Source organism: Monodon monoceros, unplaced genomic scaffold (genome assembly GCF_005190385.1).
Source record: "Monodon monoceros isolate NGI ecotype Baffin Bay Population unplaced genomic scaffold, NGI_Narwhal_1 Super_Scaffold_22, whole genome shotgun sequence".
Lineage (NCBI taxonomy): Eukaryota > Metazoa > Chordata > Mammalia > Artiodactyla > Monodontidae > Monodon > Monodon monoceros.
The window spans coordinates 76,705,862-76,727,365 of NW_021703779.1; the positions used below are offsets into that span (position 1 = coordinate 76,705,862).

The 21,504-nt window shown below is 32.9% G+C and overlaps 1 protein-coding gene and 1 pseudogene across 2 annotated transcripts in view; both read left to right on the top strand.

Annotated features, from left to right (window-relative positions):
• PCDH11X (protocadherin 11 X-linked) overlaps positions 1 to 21,504 on the top strand; it is a 731,019-nt gene that overhangs the window by 53,297 nt on the left and 656,218 nt on the right. The window lies entirely within an intron of this gene.
• Positions 13,637 to 16,683, top strand: LOC114906392 (annotated as a pseudogene).

Genomic DNA, 21,504 nt, shown 5'->3' on the forward strand with positions numbered 1-21,504 from the left:
TAAATATTTTAATTTCATTTATGCATTTTATGATATTAGGTGTGCTTTGGCATAAACAAGGAAAGCATTATTATTACACATTTTAAAAATTTGGATATTGCATTTCAGGGTAATAATTTGTTTTGTTTATGATCATATGACTAGTAAATTGGGAACCAGAATAAGGTCTTCTGACTCTTAGATTTGATTGACAGAAAGAGACAGATAGATAACCTTGAGGGTGAGGATCACAGCAAGTTTAACAGGAAAGAAGAAGAAGAAAATGGAAAAAGACAAAGTAAAAAGAAAGTGAGGAATGAATGAATAACATGATTACCAAGTGATTCTGCTTAGTACAAAGAAAATTATGGTAAAATTAAACTTATCCACATGATCTTGGTAAGGTTAATTTTCAAATTTTTGAGAGATTAGGTTACTCTAAAGAAAAAAAAAAGCTTCATCTATAAAAGTTTTTGATGTGAATTGCCACTTAAAAAAATATCCAGAAGTGAAATCTTCCCTTTTCCCTGTCTCAAGTAAAGACATGGTATAATGAGAATTCCCCATGACATTCTGATATAATTTCCCTTAATTTGGACTAGCTATGCTAAAGACCTATAACTATATATATCTCTATATACACACATATATGTATATGTGTATATATATGCCATTTTTATATATTATAAATATTATATATATATTATAAACATATAATTTTTAAATGTTATTAAATAATATATTTTAAAATATATGTTATACATGGTATATAGTATATACTACGTGTACACTATACCTACATACATATTGTATACTATATATATAATTATCTGCATCTATGTGTCATCTATCTAATAAATATATACCACTGAGCCCTAGTAGTATTTGACAGAGCTGTTGTCCAGGAGTAGAAAGTTATAATGTCTTTCTAACTTCCACCTTATTATTCTGACAGCCTGTTACTTATAAAGCTTTTTTTCATATTCTAAGTCTGTTGTCAGGGAAGCTAGTACATTCACAAATAGAAATATACTTCAAGCACCCAATCTGACTCAGGATATAGATATAAACCACAGGGATCTACTTCTTTCCATGGTTGGAACTCAGGGGAAATTAGTTTGTGTAATGATGTTGCATATGTCTTCATTTTCTGCTTCAGATTTTCATCTTCCCTCACATATATCAGCAATAATATTTCTATACTAGCCCAGTGGTAGTGTGTTGATTGGTCCCCTTGAGGCAGGCATGACAATGTTTCAAAGGTTGACTGTGCTGATGGAGCGTGAAGATCAAATTTTTCTCAGATTCGTGACCCGACTCAAAGCCCTCACACAGTTTTGCCCATCTCATAAAGCATCCTCATCTTTTACATCCACCTCAAAAAAAATTAATCTTGGGCAGAGTCTTTTCACATAATCAAAGTTTGGGACCTTGTTTCTATTTTGTTTAAAATAAGATATATTTGGTTTTTACTTTAAAAACTAAATGAGAACTAAACATATTGCCTGTTGATCAAGAGTTTGGATTTATGAAACTTAGGTTAGACTTAGATTTGCTTTGAAATCTGGGGTTAGAAAATCCAAATTGTGAAAATTCTATCTACCATTAGATTTAGTAACCTTGAATACACTTGCCAAGAATGAGACATCAAATAATATATCGTGGAGCTAAAGAGCAAGCAAACTTTATTATTCTAAAGGAATTAATATTTCTTTATCATATGTATCAATAGATCAAAGTAGTGTGTAGTATCAGGAGGAGTGAGTAAAATTCATTAATGCCATTGCAGGCATAATATGCTATAACAAACAATGTTATAATATGCTATAATATACATAATATGCTATAACAAACAATGTATTTAACTGCTTTAGAAAGCTAAGTTGCCTCTAAAGATATTCAGAAGAGTTTGAATACAATGATTTTCTCAGTTTTCAACTATAAAATGAAGTTTTATTTGGAAGTTCACCCTTTCAGCTTTAAGATAATTTGATTTTATATTCTCTGAATTCTATGATGTGCAGATTAACATTTTTGATCTGTGCTAAAAAGTAAAAAAGGTGACAGTCAAATGCTAATGACTGTTAGGTCCCTGAAAGCTAGGAGTTATTATCAAAGTGCACCTCCAGTGGGGAAAAATGACAACATAAAACTCATTCTCTTCATAAATGGATCTTTATTAATGTTGTCAGGTCTTATTACAATGAGAGTGTGACACTAATAGGATTAAGTAACTTTTGACTTCATTGCTATTATCAGAGTCCTGGTTAATACAGTCCACTAATGCCTTTCATTAAATACACGTGTTATTAATAGTCCCACATGCAACACATATATGTAGGACATTTTAGATAGCTCAATTCTAGAATTTATAAACTAAGATTCTGAAGAGCAAATGTATCTCCCCAACTTTGATTAATTTACTCACATTCTGCCCTTTGACCTGATAATAGCAACTAGCTATAAGAAATACTGCTAAATTTTACATGGATTATTATTAGGCACAGGTTTATTGATCTGTTATTCTATTGTTCACTGTATCTAAATAAAAAACAATTTTATGTTTAATTTTGTGCCTGCCAAAGGGAAAGACTTAAAATCTATTAAATATATATTTAATTATACAACAAAATTATATAACTCTTTCATGAAAACATGAGGTTTGGTTATACAGATCTACTTGGCTCCCATAATTCTGATCGATGCTAAAAATCTGAGATAATAAACATTCCAATGTGTGTAGTTAGTTCAGCATAAATTATTTTTTTGATCTATACAACATTATACTGACTGTATAACAACACTCTTAGTGAACTGAATTATGATCCTTCATTCAATCTTAGACCAAAAAAAATGATGGATTGGTAAAACTTTTGTACCAGAGGTGATAACATCTTGTTCAGAAGTGATGATAAAAGCAATAAGGTCATTTTGGGGGAAATTTCTGATTTTGACTTAATTCGATCAATAAAATAATTTAAATAGCTTTATGCTTTTACCAAGCTTTATGCTTTATGCTTTTATGTGAATTTGGACCAATTTTGAAGAAATTATTCTTTATCAAAAAATATAAAATGCATATGAAAAATAGTTCTCACTTCAAAATCAAATACAAAAGAAATTAGTATTCTCCCTTCACATTTATCAGTTTAGTCATGTTCATAAATCAGTAAAAAAGTGTGAATAATTCGATAGCATAATAGAGAAAATAAACTGCTTTGACCACAAATTAAATTTTAGTATATCTTTGTTGAAGTGTCTTAGTTTCTGAATGCACATAGAAGGTACCAGAGGAAGGAAAGTATTAAGTTCAATTTAATTTTAAAACACAGAGCTTAAATAACTATTTTTGAAGTGTTCTTTATACATTGGTCTTTTGCTTGCAGAAATTAATATATCTCCACCAATATTATTCCACAATTATGTGATAATGGTTGTTTTTCTTCGTAAAAAGTTAAATATTCATTACTAGAGAGCTCAGTGCATCAAAATATAATATCCACATGCAAGCACACAGAAATGTGTCTTTTAGCAACTAAAACAATAAAACTATAGCTGTCCATATATTTTTCATTTGCTGTGAAATGTAAGATGTAATTCTAGATAATCAGTCATAAGAAACCTATTGCTTCTTTTTTAACACAGTAAAAAAGTGTTTACATTTTAATTGCTGCATGTAGATGTCTGTAAACTTGCAGGTAAACTAAGAAAAGTAATACAAGGTTATAGAATAAGAAATAGAAATAAAAAACCTTTTGAAAAAACTACTTTTAAACTTTGTTTTATTCAACAAAACAAGTAGTTTTAAAAGTTGAATGCGTAAAATGAAGTTTTAGGTTATCTCACCTAATTTACATTTGTCCTTGAGATCTCACTTAACCAGGAATTTTATTTTATGGAGGATGTTCTCATGAACATATCTTATCCTATTGCTTATTTTAAATATAGAACTCCATTATTTTAAGCTTCTCCAATAGAATGAAGTAAAGCTCTAAAGAATGGAAAGCTGTTCTACTAAGTATTTTCTTAGTTGTAACGGTAACTGACTACCAACTAACATCTAAGTCTAATTCCAGTCATCTAAATTTAACATATACTTAATGAGTGCCCAGTGTACAAAGTCTTGAGGGATAAAAATACGTTTGAAAAATAGTCACTGTCCCCAGGGAGCTTAATAACAAGGCATTATGGGGAATATATTTCTACACTAATGATAGTAAGGAAGAAAACATTTATTGTATTAAAAGAACATTTTATCTTGAATTGGTCATTCTGACATTAAGAACATGGAATTATATTTAAGTGTTCACAGTTTCAGACAAGTTAAAATTTCCCAATCTAATTTCAGTAGATTTTCACCCAGCACTCTCATTAATTCATGATATTTTATTTTTTACTAGGTCTGCAATTGTGGCAGTGATACTTTCTGACAACATTTATCTGAAAAACAATTTCAAGACTGGAAGTAAAATCTTTTTGATGAAAATGTTAATTCCTGTGCTAGTGGTGGTAATTACATAAGTCCTTCTATTATCTTAATTCTTAAACTTGTCATCTATGCCTCCAATTCCTCTTCTATATAATGGTGAAAATAAAATTATCTTTATCTAACAGGCAGGGATATTATAAAAATTAATGAAATAAGAAAAATACATAAAATTTGCTGAGTGCCTTGAAGAAAAGTGTTTTATAAACAGTAGTTCCTGGTTTTGCTCTCTGGTTTAAGATTGTAGCCTCCTCCAACTTTTCTAAAATTATGCTCTATACTCTTTAAAAACCTTATTTTACAACCTAAACTTTTCACACATATTTTATATATGTATACAGAGGAATATATGACAGCATTATTCTCTTTCTCAATCAGTGCCACTGGCTCCACATTTATTTCTTGACTTAGTTCAATTTAAAACAAACTTCCATTTACCTTCTTTAACTTGTCTCTTGAATCAAATGTTTCCTTCTCCTCATTTGTCTTTCCCTCCTCCTGGCCCTCCATATGACTATGATATTGCTAATGTGAATACTTTCTCATATACAGCTTCTACCATCTGGAATTGCTTTATTTACATCTCATTCATATGCCATTTTAAAAAATTAGATGTCCTATCTTGTCTTTTCTTTTTCACACTGAAAACTCTTTTCTATTTTCCTATTTCTTTTCTTGTAAGTCAGTCAAAATTGTCTTTCTGCAGTGGATTCTGTAGGAGAGATATATAATAACAAATTTGAATTTTTAAATTTTTAATCATTCTAAATTAAATAGGTTTCAAAAGCCATTTTTGCAGCAGGATATTTGCTAGAACTACACTTTCATGGATACTAGTATGTTTTCCTGGTTTAGGAGGGGGCCCTTATATTCACTGAGCACAAGAGTTTGCTTAGAAGTATCCATTTAAAGTAGCTTAGTCAGGGACAAGAAGAGCTTTGCTGTCAGTAAGGAAAATAATGAAATAAATAGTTAACAGAAGAACAAAGTGATGCTCTAAACAATCCAGGGATGAAAAAATTAAAAAAAACAATTTAATGGATTATAAATAAAGAAATGTAGGACTTTATAGATTAATTTTAGTTGAACATAGTGCATTATTGAAGTCACTGAATGATTGTATGGATGAATGTGAGAGTGCATATAGCTATCAAAAAGTAGGAAAATATAATCGTGTTTAGATTATACAAAGTAATGAATATTCGATTAACTTAGATATTCAACTCCCTTCCATAAGTAAATATGAAATGAAGGCTACTTAGATTGGTTGAATACACAAAAAAACTATAAAATTCTGATTTTGATTATTATATTCTTGACTTCATTTAGTGGTGTCACACTGCTTTTTCTCTGAGGACTTAAATATTTAACAGATTTTGTGAGTTTCAGGAGGCCTTCAAATCTTTTAATTTTACTCTGAGGAAAGTGATTCCTAAAGGATCAGCTACAGATAGCCATAGCATTTTCCTCAAAACCATATCACCCCTTCAAATACCTCATTATCCTAGATTCCAAAACCAGTCTAGAACTTTCTAAGTCGAAGAAGTAGCAATGACCATCCTATCATATTTAAGCCTTTGGAAGCCATTGTAGTGGTATGGGAATGTATCTTTAACTAGAAGTACTCATGGGACTGGAAAAGTGAAAATTTCCTCATTGAGGATGGTATATATATGGCACTGAGTTGAAACATTGTTGGATGGCTTCTATATAGGCTGAACTAGCTTATCCATCTGGAGCTTTTAGGATTCTAGACATTTCCCTGAAATCTATTTTCTCCAGAAAACCCATCTTGAGTTTTCAGGCATATTTAGCTGCTTCGAGTTTTGCTTTAGTCCTTCAAATGATGCTTTAGATCAAATACCTAATTGGTAAAATGAAAGGATTTTTATAAAGCTAGAGGTCTCACATAGAAAACCAGTTTACATGCAAAATAGCTAGATTAATAAAACTGACATTTTAATCCCTTTAACTCTTAGAAATCTGATTTTTTGTTATTTATCTAATAGACATGACTTCTTGAGCTGTATATTCTACACAAATATAATCATACTATGGCAAATTTAAGTAGTTTAAAGTAACTTAAAATTTTTCTCCACTTGTTTTATTTGGTATTTTGTAAATAGTAATCTCATTTTAACTATGTCTGGCCTTCTGTAATCTAGACTGTTAAAGGTTTGAGGCAAAAAATTGACTCCTGTCTGAGATAATCTTCTACATATCCTACAATCTAGTGGCTGGCCTTATTTGAGTATTGATTAATGTAAAAATAGCATTTTACCAAATAGCTCCCTGATATTATGAGACAACTGTGGTATTTGGTTAAGCAATTATTTTTGTATTGTTTCCCCATTTTAAGGCATAGTGTATTAATTAGATTCAGCTATAAGTAAACATAAACTATTGTTTTAGATAACCTCAAGAGTTATTTCAAAGTATCTTCATGGTTTGCTACACAGTTTACTGACAATTGTTTCATCTGCCACAATTGTTAAGCTTTCTTAAACTTAATTGCTCCAATGGGTTAGTGATAGTTGATTCACCCATATTTGCAGTGCATTGCCACAATGAGTTATCCACAATTCTTTTTACTGACAACAGCTTTTGTATTTTGTGTTACTATGATATTGGAAGATTTTTTTCCCCCGCACATAACTGACTGCATAACTCTATGATTTCACACATTAGCAATTTCTGTTTCACAAATAACTGGATTTGCTGTCCTAGTTGCTTTAAAAGATAACTGCTTATTTTGATTATTGCTTAGGCAATATTTGTAGTTATTTTAAGTGTTGCTTTCTCAAATGATTTCCACAGACACAGCGGACAAACGGTTTGACCTGTAGAGCTCAGATTCAATTTGTAGATTAAAAAGAGAATTATCTTTGGGTGCCTTATACATATCTTTGTGTATATATATGTTTTAGCCTCTATTTTATCCTCACCTGGTTTTCTGTTATTTACTTTTGTTGTATAAAATGAGGTTAACCACATAATTTATCCTCCAAATAAGGACAAGTTTAAAAGTGAAAGGGCACCTCTTAATAATTAAACAGGGACACAAGAATATATGGTCACAATACATAAAACCCAAAATGTCTAATTTCTTCTTTGCCATTTTATGTTTCCTATTCTTCCTAAAGGTCTGAACTACCTTGAGCCAGAAAGCTGCCACTTCCTGCATATTAATGAAGTAAACTATTACTTGCACTAACTCAAACTGGACTCTCCATTTATTTTAGCTGAACAATTCTCAGGTGAACAATTCTGAGTTAGCTCAATTGGCAAAAGATTGGCTTGTGAAGAATTATCTGGCAGCAGACATGCTATCATCAAATTTATGTAGGGTGAATCCTTTTCTGAGCTGGCATTGTTCATCTCATGTAGTGTTCACTAAAGCTAAACAGGCAAGAGAATGGCATGGAAAGCAGATGTAATTTCATTAAAAATTCTTTTATTTTGGACATATGATTTCCTTAATCATTATTTAAATATATGAAGGCTATCTGTCCTTTGCTTCCAAGCTTTGACTCACAAAAATTAGGAGGGATTAGCCTCTGGCCAAGGTTCTAAACAATTAAGGTTTTAAGAAGTTAAATGTGTTACCCCATTTCTCCTTATCTACACTGTTTTCCCTGAGTACCTATTTATCTAGAGGCCATTTGAGTACAGCCTAAACAGTTGATGAGTTAGAGAACCTCTTGCACATCTTTTCGAACTAAAAATTAGATTGTAGATAAGAGCCTTGAGTGGTTTTTGTAAGAGAAGAATAGTGATTTTATCTGCTGGACATATTCTTCATAAATACTTTTAAAAGAACAGTTTATATTTTCCTTCATTATGCTGATTTGAGAATAATAATGGATACTTGGATGCAGTATCAAATTGTACTCTGTTGTTGTTTCTCCATTCACCAACATTAAAAAACATGATGTCACCAATAATCATTTAATTATTTTTGCATCATATGTTTTGGTTTTCTTCATGGATTTGCCTGGACTTCATTCAGGGTTTTGAACTTTTTTTACATACATACTAAATATAAATATATATTTTTAGATAGATAAATATGGGCACTTATGTCACCATCAGGAGATATATATTATATATTGTATATATATATCAGGTGTATTCTGATGGTGACTTAAGAGTGCCCATATCCTATTCTAGTTGAGCTAATCATTTTTCTAAAGATAAATTTAAATTTCACCCCCTAACTGTCCTATATGCCTTGACTCATAGAACCAGATATGATGCAGAATTCTATTCTAAAAGTCAATTGTGCATATCAGGATTACTGTTCTTTTATATGACATTATTCATGAAAAGAAAAACGATTCAATGAATTAGTAAACACATTTCAAGTATGTTTATTTTGAAACTTGCCTTTAATTCTTAGAGATAGCTTGAATATTTTAGTATAGTCCCTAATAAATATAATTGAATTAGATTCAAGTATCTAGGTAATAGAGTTAATAGCAATCACTACAAACCTATATAATTCTGGTGGTAATAAAAATCAAGCTAAATACAAAATGTGGTATAGAGTTCAGCTAGTTTAATAATCCAAAGGTTTAATAGTATACATTTGATTTTAGAGTAATGATGTTTTAAAGTGCAAATTGCTTATTATTAGATTCCTTAACTTTATATTAATTGTTTTTCTTCCACCTCTTGGCAGTTTACCAAATCACAAACGATTATTTTTTTAGTACCTGCTTTTATTTTATTTATTTATTTTTAATATCTTTATTGGAGTATAGTTGCTTTACAATGTTGTGTTAGTTGCTGCTGTATAACAAAGTGAATCAGCTATATGTATACATATATCCCCATATCTCCTCCCACAAATGATTTTGATCAGAGAAGAATGTCTTTTTCAGAATTTAAAACCAGTATTTATTAAATGTTTACCAGTCTACTATCATTGATAGGGTTTTGCTATACTTCAAAAATATATATCCCAAGTTGTCAAATTTTTGAGAAATTGTGATTACATTAAATTATAATTTGATAATCAAAACATAATTTGAGCATCACTTTAATATTCAGGCTTCTTGTCCTTGCTATTATGTGCATGAAAGTAATTGATCATAATTCTATATAAATTATTCATTCTAAACTGTAGTCAATACTTTGTTATTCTATAGTTAATAATCAGATTTAAGTGAATCATATCTTTTCCCATTACCTTTTTCTCCAAAATACTTTAAAAATATTTCCTAGAAATTTTCTACTTCAGCAAATGTATGTCAAGACTCCCAGACTGTACAGCTAAAACTAATGCAATATTGTAAATCAACCATGCTTCAATTTAAAAAAAGGCTCCCAGAAAACTTCTTTAAATTCCAGAATTATTCATGGGATTGGATAAACTCACATCTCCATTAGATGTTTTTTCCTGTTATTAGTAAAATCCCCTCTAGTTCTGATCAGTGTTGTAGCAGCTTTGTCCTTGGTTTTTATTATATATAGAATATTTTACAAGAAGCAGCATCTTCCCCCTTCTAAGAGGATAGTCAAAGCAAATTGGTGTGTTTATTTAGAATAGTAGGGATTTTTAAAGGGAATTTCAAATTGGACTTTCTAGGTATCACAAACCTCAATGTACTGGGCATCATTGATAAAGAGATTCCTCTTTTAACATTTTATTTTGATGTAGCTACATTCACTTTGCAGATTTTTTGGTAGTTGTGCATGTTTCCTTAAACCATTTTTCCTCTATTGGCTTACTGAAGTTGTGAAAACGTACAGAGGCTGTGGATACCAACAATTTTAAGTTCTGCTTTGATTTCCAGAGGGGAAATGTAATATTATACTGGCTTTGGCATATAAGACCTTTACATTAATTCTTAGTCAAGATAAAATAATAATTTTCTTTTACCACATTGCCCAATTATCATCCTTTAATCAAAGTAACTTATTAATGCTACAGAATGTATTTGTGAACATTATAGTTTAGAACTTGATTTTGAGAACATTTTATTCTAAAAATCGTATCAAGATGTGACTTTCCAAATGCACAGTATTTTCCTATTATGGTTAAACTTGTACCTCTTTTTGTCCCCCTCATCCCACCCTTTTAAACTAAGACTTGTAGCTGCACGAGGACTGAAAATACCTTTGCTTATTTATGACCTTATTTGGTAAACTTTATTTAATGTAGGTATTAAAAAAGGAGGTAAAACCCCGAAAATGTCCCAATTCAAAAGAGAGCGAAACCAAAAACTCCTTTCTACTAACTTTATACTTTGAAGCAGTTATTTTATAACCCTTAACTGTCAAGAATTGTCATATGTTTTGCCATCTATGACAGCTCTTTTAGTAGAATAAGGGAAAGGCATTGTTATAATAAGTAAGGGATTTAAGTAGAGCAGCTTTCTGGTAGAGTGAAAATAGTGATAATTCTGCCATCATGCTCTTGTTTTTTCCTGTACTCTCCACTGGATTATCCATTATTTTTCAATATGATACAAATTAATTAAGATATGTAGTGAGCTGTGGAAAATTTCTTATATTTTGTCATAAACATATGTTTACTGACTGTACATCAATAAATCAGTAAGCAATGCATGAAACTCTAAGAATTATAGTATTATGAAAATATCTACAAAACCCTAGATGTTTAAACCACTGTGTTTTTTCATATGATATTGTCACCAATCAAATATATTCACCATTTTTATTTTAAAAATAATAAACAATTATTGGTTAACATAATTTAAAAATACCATGTTTAAATTAACAAATGTAAAATAAAGAGCTGGACATTTATTCATATCAGATAAATAGAATAATGTTTTCTATGTATATATAATATTTCCCATAATGTTCAGTTTTTCTTTGTCATCTATAGCTTTAGCTCTTATTGAATAAGAACGTGTCTTGGAACCTGAATCAAAACTTGATTTTAAATTTTAGTTGGTAACCAAAGATCAAATTTCTCCAGTTCTGTATCAGATGATCTGATCATTAGACACTAGGTGGATTCACTTAATTTCAAGTATTACATTTTAAATGTGTCTTGATTTTACCACCTATAATTTCAAGCTACTGTGTAAACCTTGGAAATTTTAAATAGTACTTCCATTGGTCACAAATAGAAATTAGTTTGCTGCTATTTTGGCCTAGCATACAAATAAAGTCAAAAGCTTCTCCTCCTGGAAACGTTTAAACCATTTATATTTTCATAAAATTAGGTATTACTTACTGGTGATCTCAGAGTTTTTAAAAATACAATTAACCACAAGATAAGATAGTCTATACGAAAATATGTTTATAGTCGGCTTACTGCCATAGAAAAGTGATGTTTGTACAAATGATTCTAATGCACAGATGTGATTCGTTTCTTTCCATTTATATTTCTGAGGCTCTTCTGATTATTTGCTGGATCCTACAAGTATAATTGTAGTTATACTAATTTCAGAGTAAAACTTCGCATTTGGATACAATTTAGTCTTTTCCTTTTAGGATCATAATTCTCAGTGTGTTGGCCCAGGGTTTCTTTACCTTGGCACTATTGACGTTTAGAGCTGGATAATTCCCTCTTGTGAGATGGGGTAGGACAGGATGGGGGCTGTCCTGTGCATTGTAGGAAGTTTATTGGTATACCTGGCCTCTACCCACTAAGTCCCCGTGGCACCCTCCTGCTTAGATGTGACAACCAAAAATATTTCCAGAGTTTGCTAAATATGCCCTGTGTGGGGGAGGGGGTTGGAATTTCCTTAGCAGAGAACTACTGCTTTAGCCCACCCTTGCACAGCCTAGTGTGGTAGGAACAGATTTTTTTTTATTTTTAGTAACTCCAAGGACAAGTCAGGGTGTTTTGAACACTTTCCCAAACCTTCAAACGATGACCAATTCCAGATGAGAGAACACTTCACAAATGTTTAAACAATAAATGCAATTTGAACAGTTTCTTAAACTTTAGGAGTCATAAGTGGAAAAGTATTAGCACATAAAGAAGTATTAGCACCAGGCTTCCCTGGTGGCGCAGTGGTTCAGAGTCTGCCTACTAATGCAGGGAACACGGGTTCGAGCCCTGGTCTGGGAGTATCCCACATGCCGCGGAGCAACTAGTCCGGTGAGCCACAACTATTGAGCCTGCGCGTCTGGAACCTGTGCTCCGCAACAAGAGAGGCCGCGATAGTGAGAGGCCTGTGCACCGCGATGAAGTGTGGCCCCCGCTTGCCAAAACTAGAGAAAGCCCTCACACAGAAACGAAGACCCAACACAGCAAAAATAAATTAATTAATTAATAAACTCCTACCCCCCCAAAAAAGTATTAGCACCTTTGATAGAGATTTTATGAAGTAATAATGCTTTTATATAATTCCCAAAATATTATAATTAATTTTCAGTGTAGAAGTCACTTTCTTATCTATGTAACTAGAAGGGGAACATTATGTTAAATATAGAGCAAAGTAACTTGAGAGATGGTTTTCTTCTAATTTCAGATGGGATAAACAATTCATTAATTGCACAAAAGTATTTCAATATTTATTCTGTTTTATTATATATCAAGAAAATACACTTATTGTTAACACTAACAAAATCTTAACTTATGCAATGAATCCACTTTATAAATTGAATATTTATATGAAACAAATGTGTCCTTTGCCCAAATTAATTTCCAATCTTAGAATAAAAATTAGAAGGATAAATTTAATATGTATGAGTATTTTTGTTTTTAAGATGTTATAAATTGTGGGAACTCAGCTAGTAAAGAAAGGTTTATTCTTTTCAGTAGTAAAATCATTATTTTTTTAATTTGATTTCATGGTTGTGTAAAAATTATTAGTTAAAATAGTTAAATGCTAATGTTAAAATAGTAAACTTTGAAAAAAACTATTTGCTACTGTTAAGGATAAGAAATGATAAAAATTAACATCTTCTAGCATTAGACAAATTAAGAACTCTTTGAAGATACAGTATATGAATGTAACACAGTTTGCCTTGTATGATAGCACTAGTATGGCTATCTTGTTAAAAGAAGCATTTATTAAGCCAATGTCTTTACTAATGGGTTTATTTATGATCAATTGTTTTTAGCTCCTAAATTTTATAATTTTTTCTTTTAGTATTGTGAGGCATGAAAATATATTTTGACCGTATGCCTACAATAATTTTATCTAAACTGCTATATTCGTCATTGAAAATGTCTACGCTTTAATGTGTGAAACTGGGACCAATTTAGTTAACTTTGTCATTGGCTGTGTCTGTAAAGAACTGATTAATAATAAGACTGGAAGTTTCAGTTGTTTCATTGATTGACATAGTTGCTAGATGTCATGGCATAAAAATACTGGTCTGCCTTTCAAGGCATAACCTTAATTAATTTTGGAGAACTTTTATAAACATTACTATTCTCTGTATGGAGTTTAGATATTATAGTGTATTGATATCCTGATTAAAAAGTGTGATTCAGTACACCTGAGGGGGAAAAAAATTACTAGTAGTTTGAAAATATCATTGTTTCTCCTGATTCAAAATGATCCCAGACATAATTTAAATCACTCCTGGAATCAGTGTCATGGGGCGTAGTATTTGCTGATATTAAATATGTCTAGTAAATTTGAGTAGGCTAAGACTCCTTAAATATATAAATATAGCTATACTTATAGAACACTGATGGCTTTTTTCCTATGGAGGGGCTACTTTAAGAAGAAGACATGATTTTTTTATTGGAAAGCAGTGACAAAAATATTTTTGTCGTCTACTATGCTGATAATTCATTTAGATAGCAATAGCTTATGTATTTAATAGATATTAAAATTTATTTTGACTTTGTTGGTTCCTTGTGTTTCTGTAAAAGATACCTGTCTTGGCCTGTGGAACTGGTAGTGCCAGTTGTACAGAAGAGGTAGTATCGTAAGAGGAGGAAAATTACTACAACAATCATGGTAATGAATATGATGAGGATAATGGCAATGATGATGATACTGTTGATGATGAAAATCATGAATTTTCTAATGATAATCACTTATTTGATGATATTAAAAATGCTACTCATGAATTGTTTAACATCAGCGAAATTTGGGCTTCATGTTTCCATCTTGCTAAAAACATGGTCAATAATGAAGAATCAGAAATGATCTCAGAGGACATGGTACTTCCTTCTAAAATAGAATCAGAAAAACATTTAAGCAAATGGGAATGAGTTCCTCCTCCCCTTAAATTAAAACAGGAAAGGATAGGTAAGAGGTAAGGACCTCTTAATGTCTCAAGATATATCCCATACGGTCAGTACCAACTGGGTAAGCCTTGGATTATGAAAAGAACTCTGACTATAAATGGCCTCACCTGGAGCTTTCTCTGATTCAGTGGACAAGATACTTTTGTCTGGGCATTATCTAATATTGTCTGCCCTGATTTTTTTCTCTCTTTAATTATCTCTTAATCCAGAGGCATGTCAAAACTATCCCATGGCCTCCATTCCTTGCCCAGTCTTAACCCACAAAGAAGAATGTGCATTTGAGTTAAAATCTGAACTGCAGAAAGCCATGTCTAATGTTGCCAATCCTTCACTTCCATTAGGCAAAAAAATATACTCTTTGGTCTGTCTGAAATGTGCACGGGAAAAAAAGACCCAGGTTTGCTGCCCTTCTCAGGCCATCCTCCAACAAACCCTGCCCCCACCTCCATGATGATCTGCTTCAACTGTTGGGCTACAACCTACCTCTCAAAAACCAGATCACTGAAAAATCTGGTACTTTCGTTAACAAATGTGAACAATGTTTTAGTGACTAACAATACAAACAAACAAAATATATATATATCATCCACAAGATTTGTCTGTTCATCCATTGATAGCATTAGCATTAATGACTTCCAATTATTCAGCAAAGGCTCGATTAGAATGAACCATCTCTTATTAGTCACTGCCCATTTGAAACTCCATTCCCCACAGAGCAAAGGATTTGAGCTATTCTTGCAATGATTACCCATTTCCAAGAGAATGTAATCTTTGGACAACTTTGTCAGTTGACTTCTCTCAAGAAAATTTGCCACCATCTTTATCATGACCTCTAGTTAATCAGTATTCAGACACCCTGACACAGAGAAGAAATGGCCTTCCCATATGATATAGAAACTGAAATCCTTTTTTGGAGTAAAGGAGATTTCTGGGCTTTGAGGATTAAGTAGGACATTAGTAGAATGAATCAGATTTTGTTTTCTGTTTCATTTATATATGTCTCATATTTAGTCATTTGTTTAAGATTTTCCCTTTTTTTCTGAAAGTCAAAACCTGGCTTTTCAAAACTAAGTGAAGAATAGACTGAAAAAAAAATTGGAAACTGATGAAAGGATTTGTTTCAATATCCATCTGTTCTCATGGATATAACCACCCTGATATCTTCAATTAAATCTCCTTTGGAGGAGGCACCCCGGGCGGGGGGTTTAGCAGCCGCTGAGTAGGGTGGGCGTTTCCTCTCACTCGGTCATTACGCACAGGTTGGGCATGTGCGAGGCTCAGGAACAGGAATTCCAGTGCTGACCATTGAGTCCGACTGGACCTGGGCCTCTGGGACAAATTCAGTGAACCGGCCACCAAGTGCATTATTAAGATTGTGGAGTTTGCTAAACGTCTACCAGGCTTCACCGGCTTGACCATCGCAGACCAAATCACCCTGCTGAAGGCAGCCTGTTTGGACATCCTGATTCTGAGAATCTGCACCAGGTATACCCCAGAGCAAGACACCATGCCGTTTTCAGACGGCCTGACCCTGAATCGAACCCAGATGCACAACGCCAGGATCAGACTCCTGACCGACCTCGTATTCACCTTCGCCAGCCAGCCCCTACATCTGGAGATGGACGACACGGAGACAGGCCTTCTCAGCACCATCTGCTTGATCTGTGGAGACTGCCAGGACCTTGAGGAACCAACAAAATTAGATAAGCTACAAGAACCATTGCTGGAAGCACTAAAAATTTATATCAGAAAGAGACGACCCAGCAAGCCTCACATGGTTCCAAAGATCCTCATGAAAATCACAGATCACAGCATCAGTGCTAAAGGTGCAGAAAGTGTAATTACATTGAAAATGGAAATTTCTGGCTCGATGCCCCCTCTCATTCAGGAAATGCTGTAGAATTCTGAAGGACATGAACCCTTGACCCCAAGCTCAAGTGGGAACACAGCCCAGCACAGTCCGAGCACCTCGCCCAGCTCCATGGAGAACAGCGGTATCGGTCAGTCACCACTGCTGCCATAAGACACTTTCTAGCTACTTCAGACATTCCCCAGTACCTTCACTCCTGGTATTTAAAATGCTAGGAAAATACATTTTTACTGCTGCTTAGGTTTTGGACTGAAAATATATTCAAACTCAAGAAGGACCAAGAAGTTTTCATATGTATCAATATATACCCCTCACTGTCTAACTTACCTAGAAGTACAAACATTTTAATTCTAAAAATCAGCCATTTCATGCAACCCAAAACCAGTTAAAAGCTTCTATTCTCCTCTTTGAACACTCAAGATTGCATGGCAAAGACCCAGTCAAAATTATTTCCCCCTGGTTAAGCTTCTGAAGACTCTGCACATACAGAAGTATAACTCTGTTCTTTCCTGTACGTTTGGTGCTTTCCTTTTGTCTTGCATACTCCAAATAACCAAGACACCAAGGTTATGGAACAGATTACTTACATATCCAGTTAATAAAGGGTCAAAAAGATAACTGTCTTGCTTTCACAGACCAAGACATCAAGGTAAGGAAATGGGACTGTTGTACAGTGTGGCAAGATAAGGCTAAAGATGCTCTACTTTAGTAAGTATAGAAGCTTGTGCTTGCCCTCTGGATGCTCTCAGACCGCATCTTTTCTTTCATGTTGCCCAGTGAAGTTTACAACAAATTCACTGTACTAGCAGAAGAGAATTCTGTTATAGTGTAACTGCCCAGTGAAGTATACAACAAATTCACTGTACTAGCAGAAGATAATTCCGTTATAGTGTAACTGCCAGTTCAGGTATCAAATGTCATTTGTTCAATTGTTGATGTCACTTTAAATTAAAAGTGGTTTATTACTTGTTTAATGACATAACTACACAATTTTTTTAGAGGTACACTTTTACAGTAATGATAGCCTCCAAGGCAGAAACACTTTTCCGTGTTAATAAAAGTTTTTGTTTACCTATTCACAAGCCATTAGGGAGGTTTCATGGGATAATGACGGGCTAGTCTACCACCTGCACCATGTAACTCTGTATCCTTCCTGATTCCTGCTTGATACTGGGGGGTTTTCCATTGCCTCCCAAAGTCACAGGTAGAGAATCTGCGTCCTCTGGCCTGATTCAATCACTGTGAAGCAGAGTGGAGCCTGGGGTGGAGTGGTTAACAGATACAAGTGTCAGTTTCTTAGTTCTCATTTAAGCACTAATGGAAATTTTTTTTTAATATTATCAAGCCTGTGATGTACTTTCTCTGGCTCTGTTTGTACATTGAAATTGTTTAACAATGCTTTCTGTGTTCATATACTGTTTATCTTTTTCCATGGAGTCTCCTGGCAAGGAATAAAATATATTTATTTTAAAGGTGAAAAAAAAATCTCCTTTGTTCCAGCCCATAACATTATGAATTTAAGTTAACACTTTAATTTTTTTAAATTAATTTATTTATTTTTGCTGTGTTGAGTCTTCGTTTCTGTGCGAGGGCTTTCTCTAGTTGTGGCAAGCGGGGGCCACTTTTCATTGCGGTGTGCGGGCCTCTCACTATCGTGGCCTCTCTTGTTGCAGAGCACAGGCTCCAGACGCTCAAGCTCAGTAGTTGTGGCTCACGGGCCCAGTTGCTCCATGGCATGTGGGATCTTCCCAGACCGGGGCTCGAACCCGTGTCCCCTGCATTAGCAGGCAGACTCTTAACTATTGCGCCACCAGGGAAGCCCCTAAGTTAACACTTTTAAACATTTCAATCTGAATGCTTATTCCAAATAATATAATCAAGTAGTTTGATTATTCTCCTAGTTGGAGGACACAGAATAGTGACAATGACACACATCCATAAAAAAGGAAATAGATAGATTTATCATACATCACCACAAAAAATCCTTTAAGACAGAAGTTAGTATCAAGACACTACCATTTTCAGTGACCTTCCCGAGTACGTACTCTTTTGTCAAAGAGGAAAAACAAACAAGCTGTTCCTAATGTTGAAATCTGATGAAACAAAGAAAAAAAAGTCAATGGAAGGAATTACTTTTCTTGGGACTAACATTAAAAAAAAGAACCATATGCTACAATATCATTGTTCTATTAAATAGTCTTTGCTAAATATCAAATAGATAAAATAAACGTATGATATCTTAAACCTTGTGCATGGCTTTGCCAAGATTAACACCAGTGCTGTTAATATTTTAATGTAAATTCTTTTCTTCCGAAGAGAGTTGATACTTTCTTAAATACATGACTTTCCTTTCTGTAATATAACTTTAAAGTAGGTAGGGACTTGGTGACTTCAAGGTTATTGTCAAATATGTGACTAATGGCTCAGGTCATTATACATGTAATCCATTTTTTATTGTATTTCCCTTGACAGTGCTACAAATGAATGCTGAAAGAAATGTTCTTGAAATAGTGCATAGAATCTAAATGACATCACAATGTTGAATATTTCAGAAAGAGTTGCTATCCTCTTCAGTAGTTCTAGGCAGCCTATAGCAAACCAATGAACTTTTAATGGAATTAAAGTAAATTTATTATAGTACCAATTATATTTGTATTAAGAATATTAAATTTATTTCCCTATTGTTTTCCAAAATAGCCATATCTCTGTGGTTTTATCCATTTGAAACTATGCAAATGGATAAACACTGGCATTTCTCTGGCCCAAAGATGTATCAGTAACAGTAAAAAAAAAGAAATTTTTTTTTTTAAAAGTCAGGTTAGTTCTTGATAAATCAAGCAGTGGTAAAGCTCAGAAATAAATTTTTAGTCTTTCCCCCAGCATTCCTCAATCTACAGAATAAACAGCTTTTATGTAAGCAGTTTTAGAATCCAATCTCTTTGGAACTATTTTTAGTACTTACTGGCACTGTATGCATTTTCTGGGCAACTGTACTAGATTTATAGCTCTGGAACTGCTGTGTTATTTATTACCTTCCAATAGGCAATAAACTGGTGTCTTGCACATGCATATGTCAAAAATGCTAAAGTTTAGTACAATGGTTCAGCTAATTCTTTCACAGAAGAATAGGCAAAAAAATAGCTTTTAATTCGGCAATAATCCTTATTCATTTTTTTCAAAAGCAAAAATACTTCTCTTGGGAATTTCATATCCAGCACCAACTTTCTTTTCCTTAATTTTACAAATCCCTACAAAGAATTAAAGTCTCAGATGAGCTTAATAACATCTTGCTTATTTCAGCGGTTTTTGTCCTAGATTTGCAAACTCATCTTAATTTTGAATTTAGGAAGAAATGCCACTCACAAATGAAATTAAGTCTTTTGAATTACATGAGGTTATTAGAAAGTCCCAAATTTTTTCTTAACATGAACTGGAATTGGCAATTTTGTGTACATGAGATCAAACTATTTTAAGACACCAGGATCCAAAATCAACATATAATGTGTTGCATTCAATTCATATAGTATGTTGTTTTCTTCTTTGAGTTTTTGTTGTCTCTTTTTTTTGTTTGTACATATGGGTGTTTGACAGATGTAGGGTTTTGTATTTTGTCAGTACACAGGCCACTTACCAAACTAAGTACGTGTCATTATTTCTTCCAAAAATAAAGGTTTACAACTAGGCTATAAATTTTTACCAGAGATTGACACTGTAGCTTATCATATCCCTAACAGAAAAAAATAGTTGTTTTATAAAATAATTATGAAATTGTTTTTTGGACAATTTAATTAAAGCAAAAGAGAAAAAGCAACCTGAGTCAACAATTACAGTATATTCCTATTCAAGCACATACTGAAAATTAAAAACAAGAACAACCAAACTTTGCTTTTTCTCTTTTTTTTTCTTTTAAAATAGGAATTCTCTTTTTAATTTGTGCATTTATTCATCTAACAAACGCTTATTTAATGTGTTCGTATATGCTGGGTGCTATGTCCTTAGAGATCATACATATAAATGAAGCTTGAGGCCATTTTATCCTACACTCACATTCATTAATGTAATAGAGGCTTAAGTAAATTACCGAGAGAGACACACAGATGAGTGATAGTTCTCTCACCAAAGGATGGCCATTTGGGAGAGATAGCAAAGGATTTTCTCAAGATTTTTTCCCTATGAACAAGGGGGAAATAATTCTAAGTAAGTTTGGAATTCAGGATACTACAATTATCCCAAAGTTCTATTTTTTTTTTTTTTGTATATAGGACATATCTACGGTAAAGGTAGCAAGGTGATAAATTAAGATACCATATATCTTTATTTCCTCTTTTCATCTATCCCATTGTTTTCATGTCATGGTCTAACATATGGCAAAGAGCTTCAGGTTTTTTCATGGTTCATATGGATTTGAATGTCAGTTGAGCTAACTGACATGGGGTGGAACTAATGTTGGATCCATGTGTTAGTCATTCTTTATTCCTGAAGGAGACAAGACAGAGGAACAGCCTTGGAATAGTCATTCATTAAAGATAGTAAGCTCATGTTGGTACCACACTTTAGCATCAGACTTAGGTATCTGTCTAAAACTTTGTTGAAAAGTATTTATGTCTTATATGTAGGCAACTCCTTTTCAAATTACTGGGATAATATGAAATGTATTTATTTTTTATTTATTTATTTAAAAATATTTTTATTGGAGTATAATTGCTTTAAAATGATGTGTTAATTTCTGCCTTAGAACAAAGTGAATCAGTTATACATATACATATATCCCTATATCACTTCCCTCTTGTGTCTCCCTCCCTCCCACCATCCCTATCCCACCCTTCTAACTGCTCACAAAGCACCGAACTTATCTCCCTGTGCTATGCAACTGATTCCCACTAGCTATCTATTTTATATTTGGTAGTGTATATATGTCCATATATACACTACCACTCTCTCACTTTGTCCCAGCTTACCCTTCCCCATCCCTGT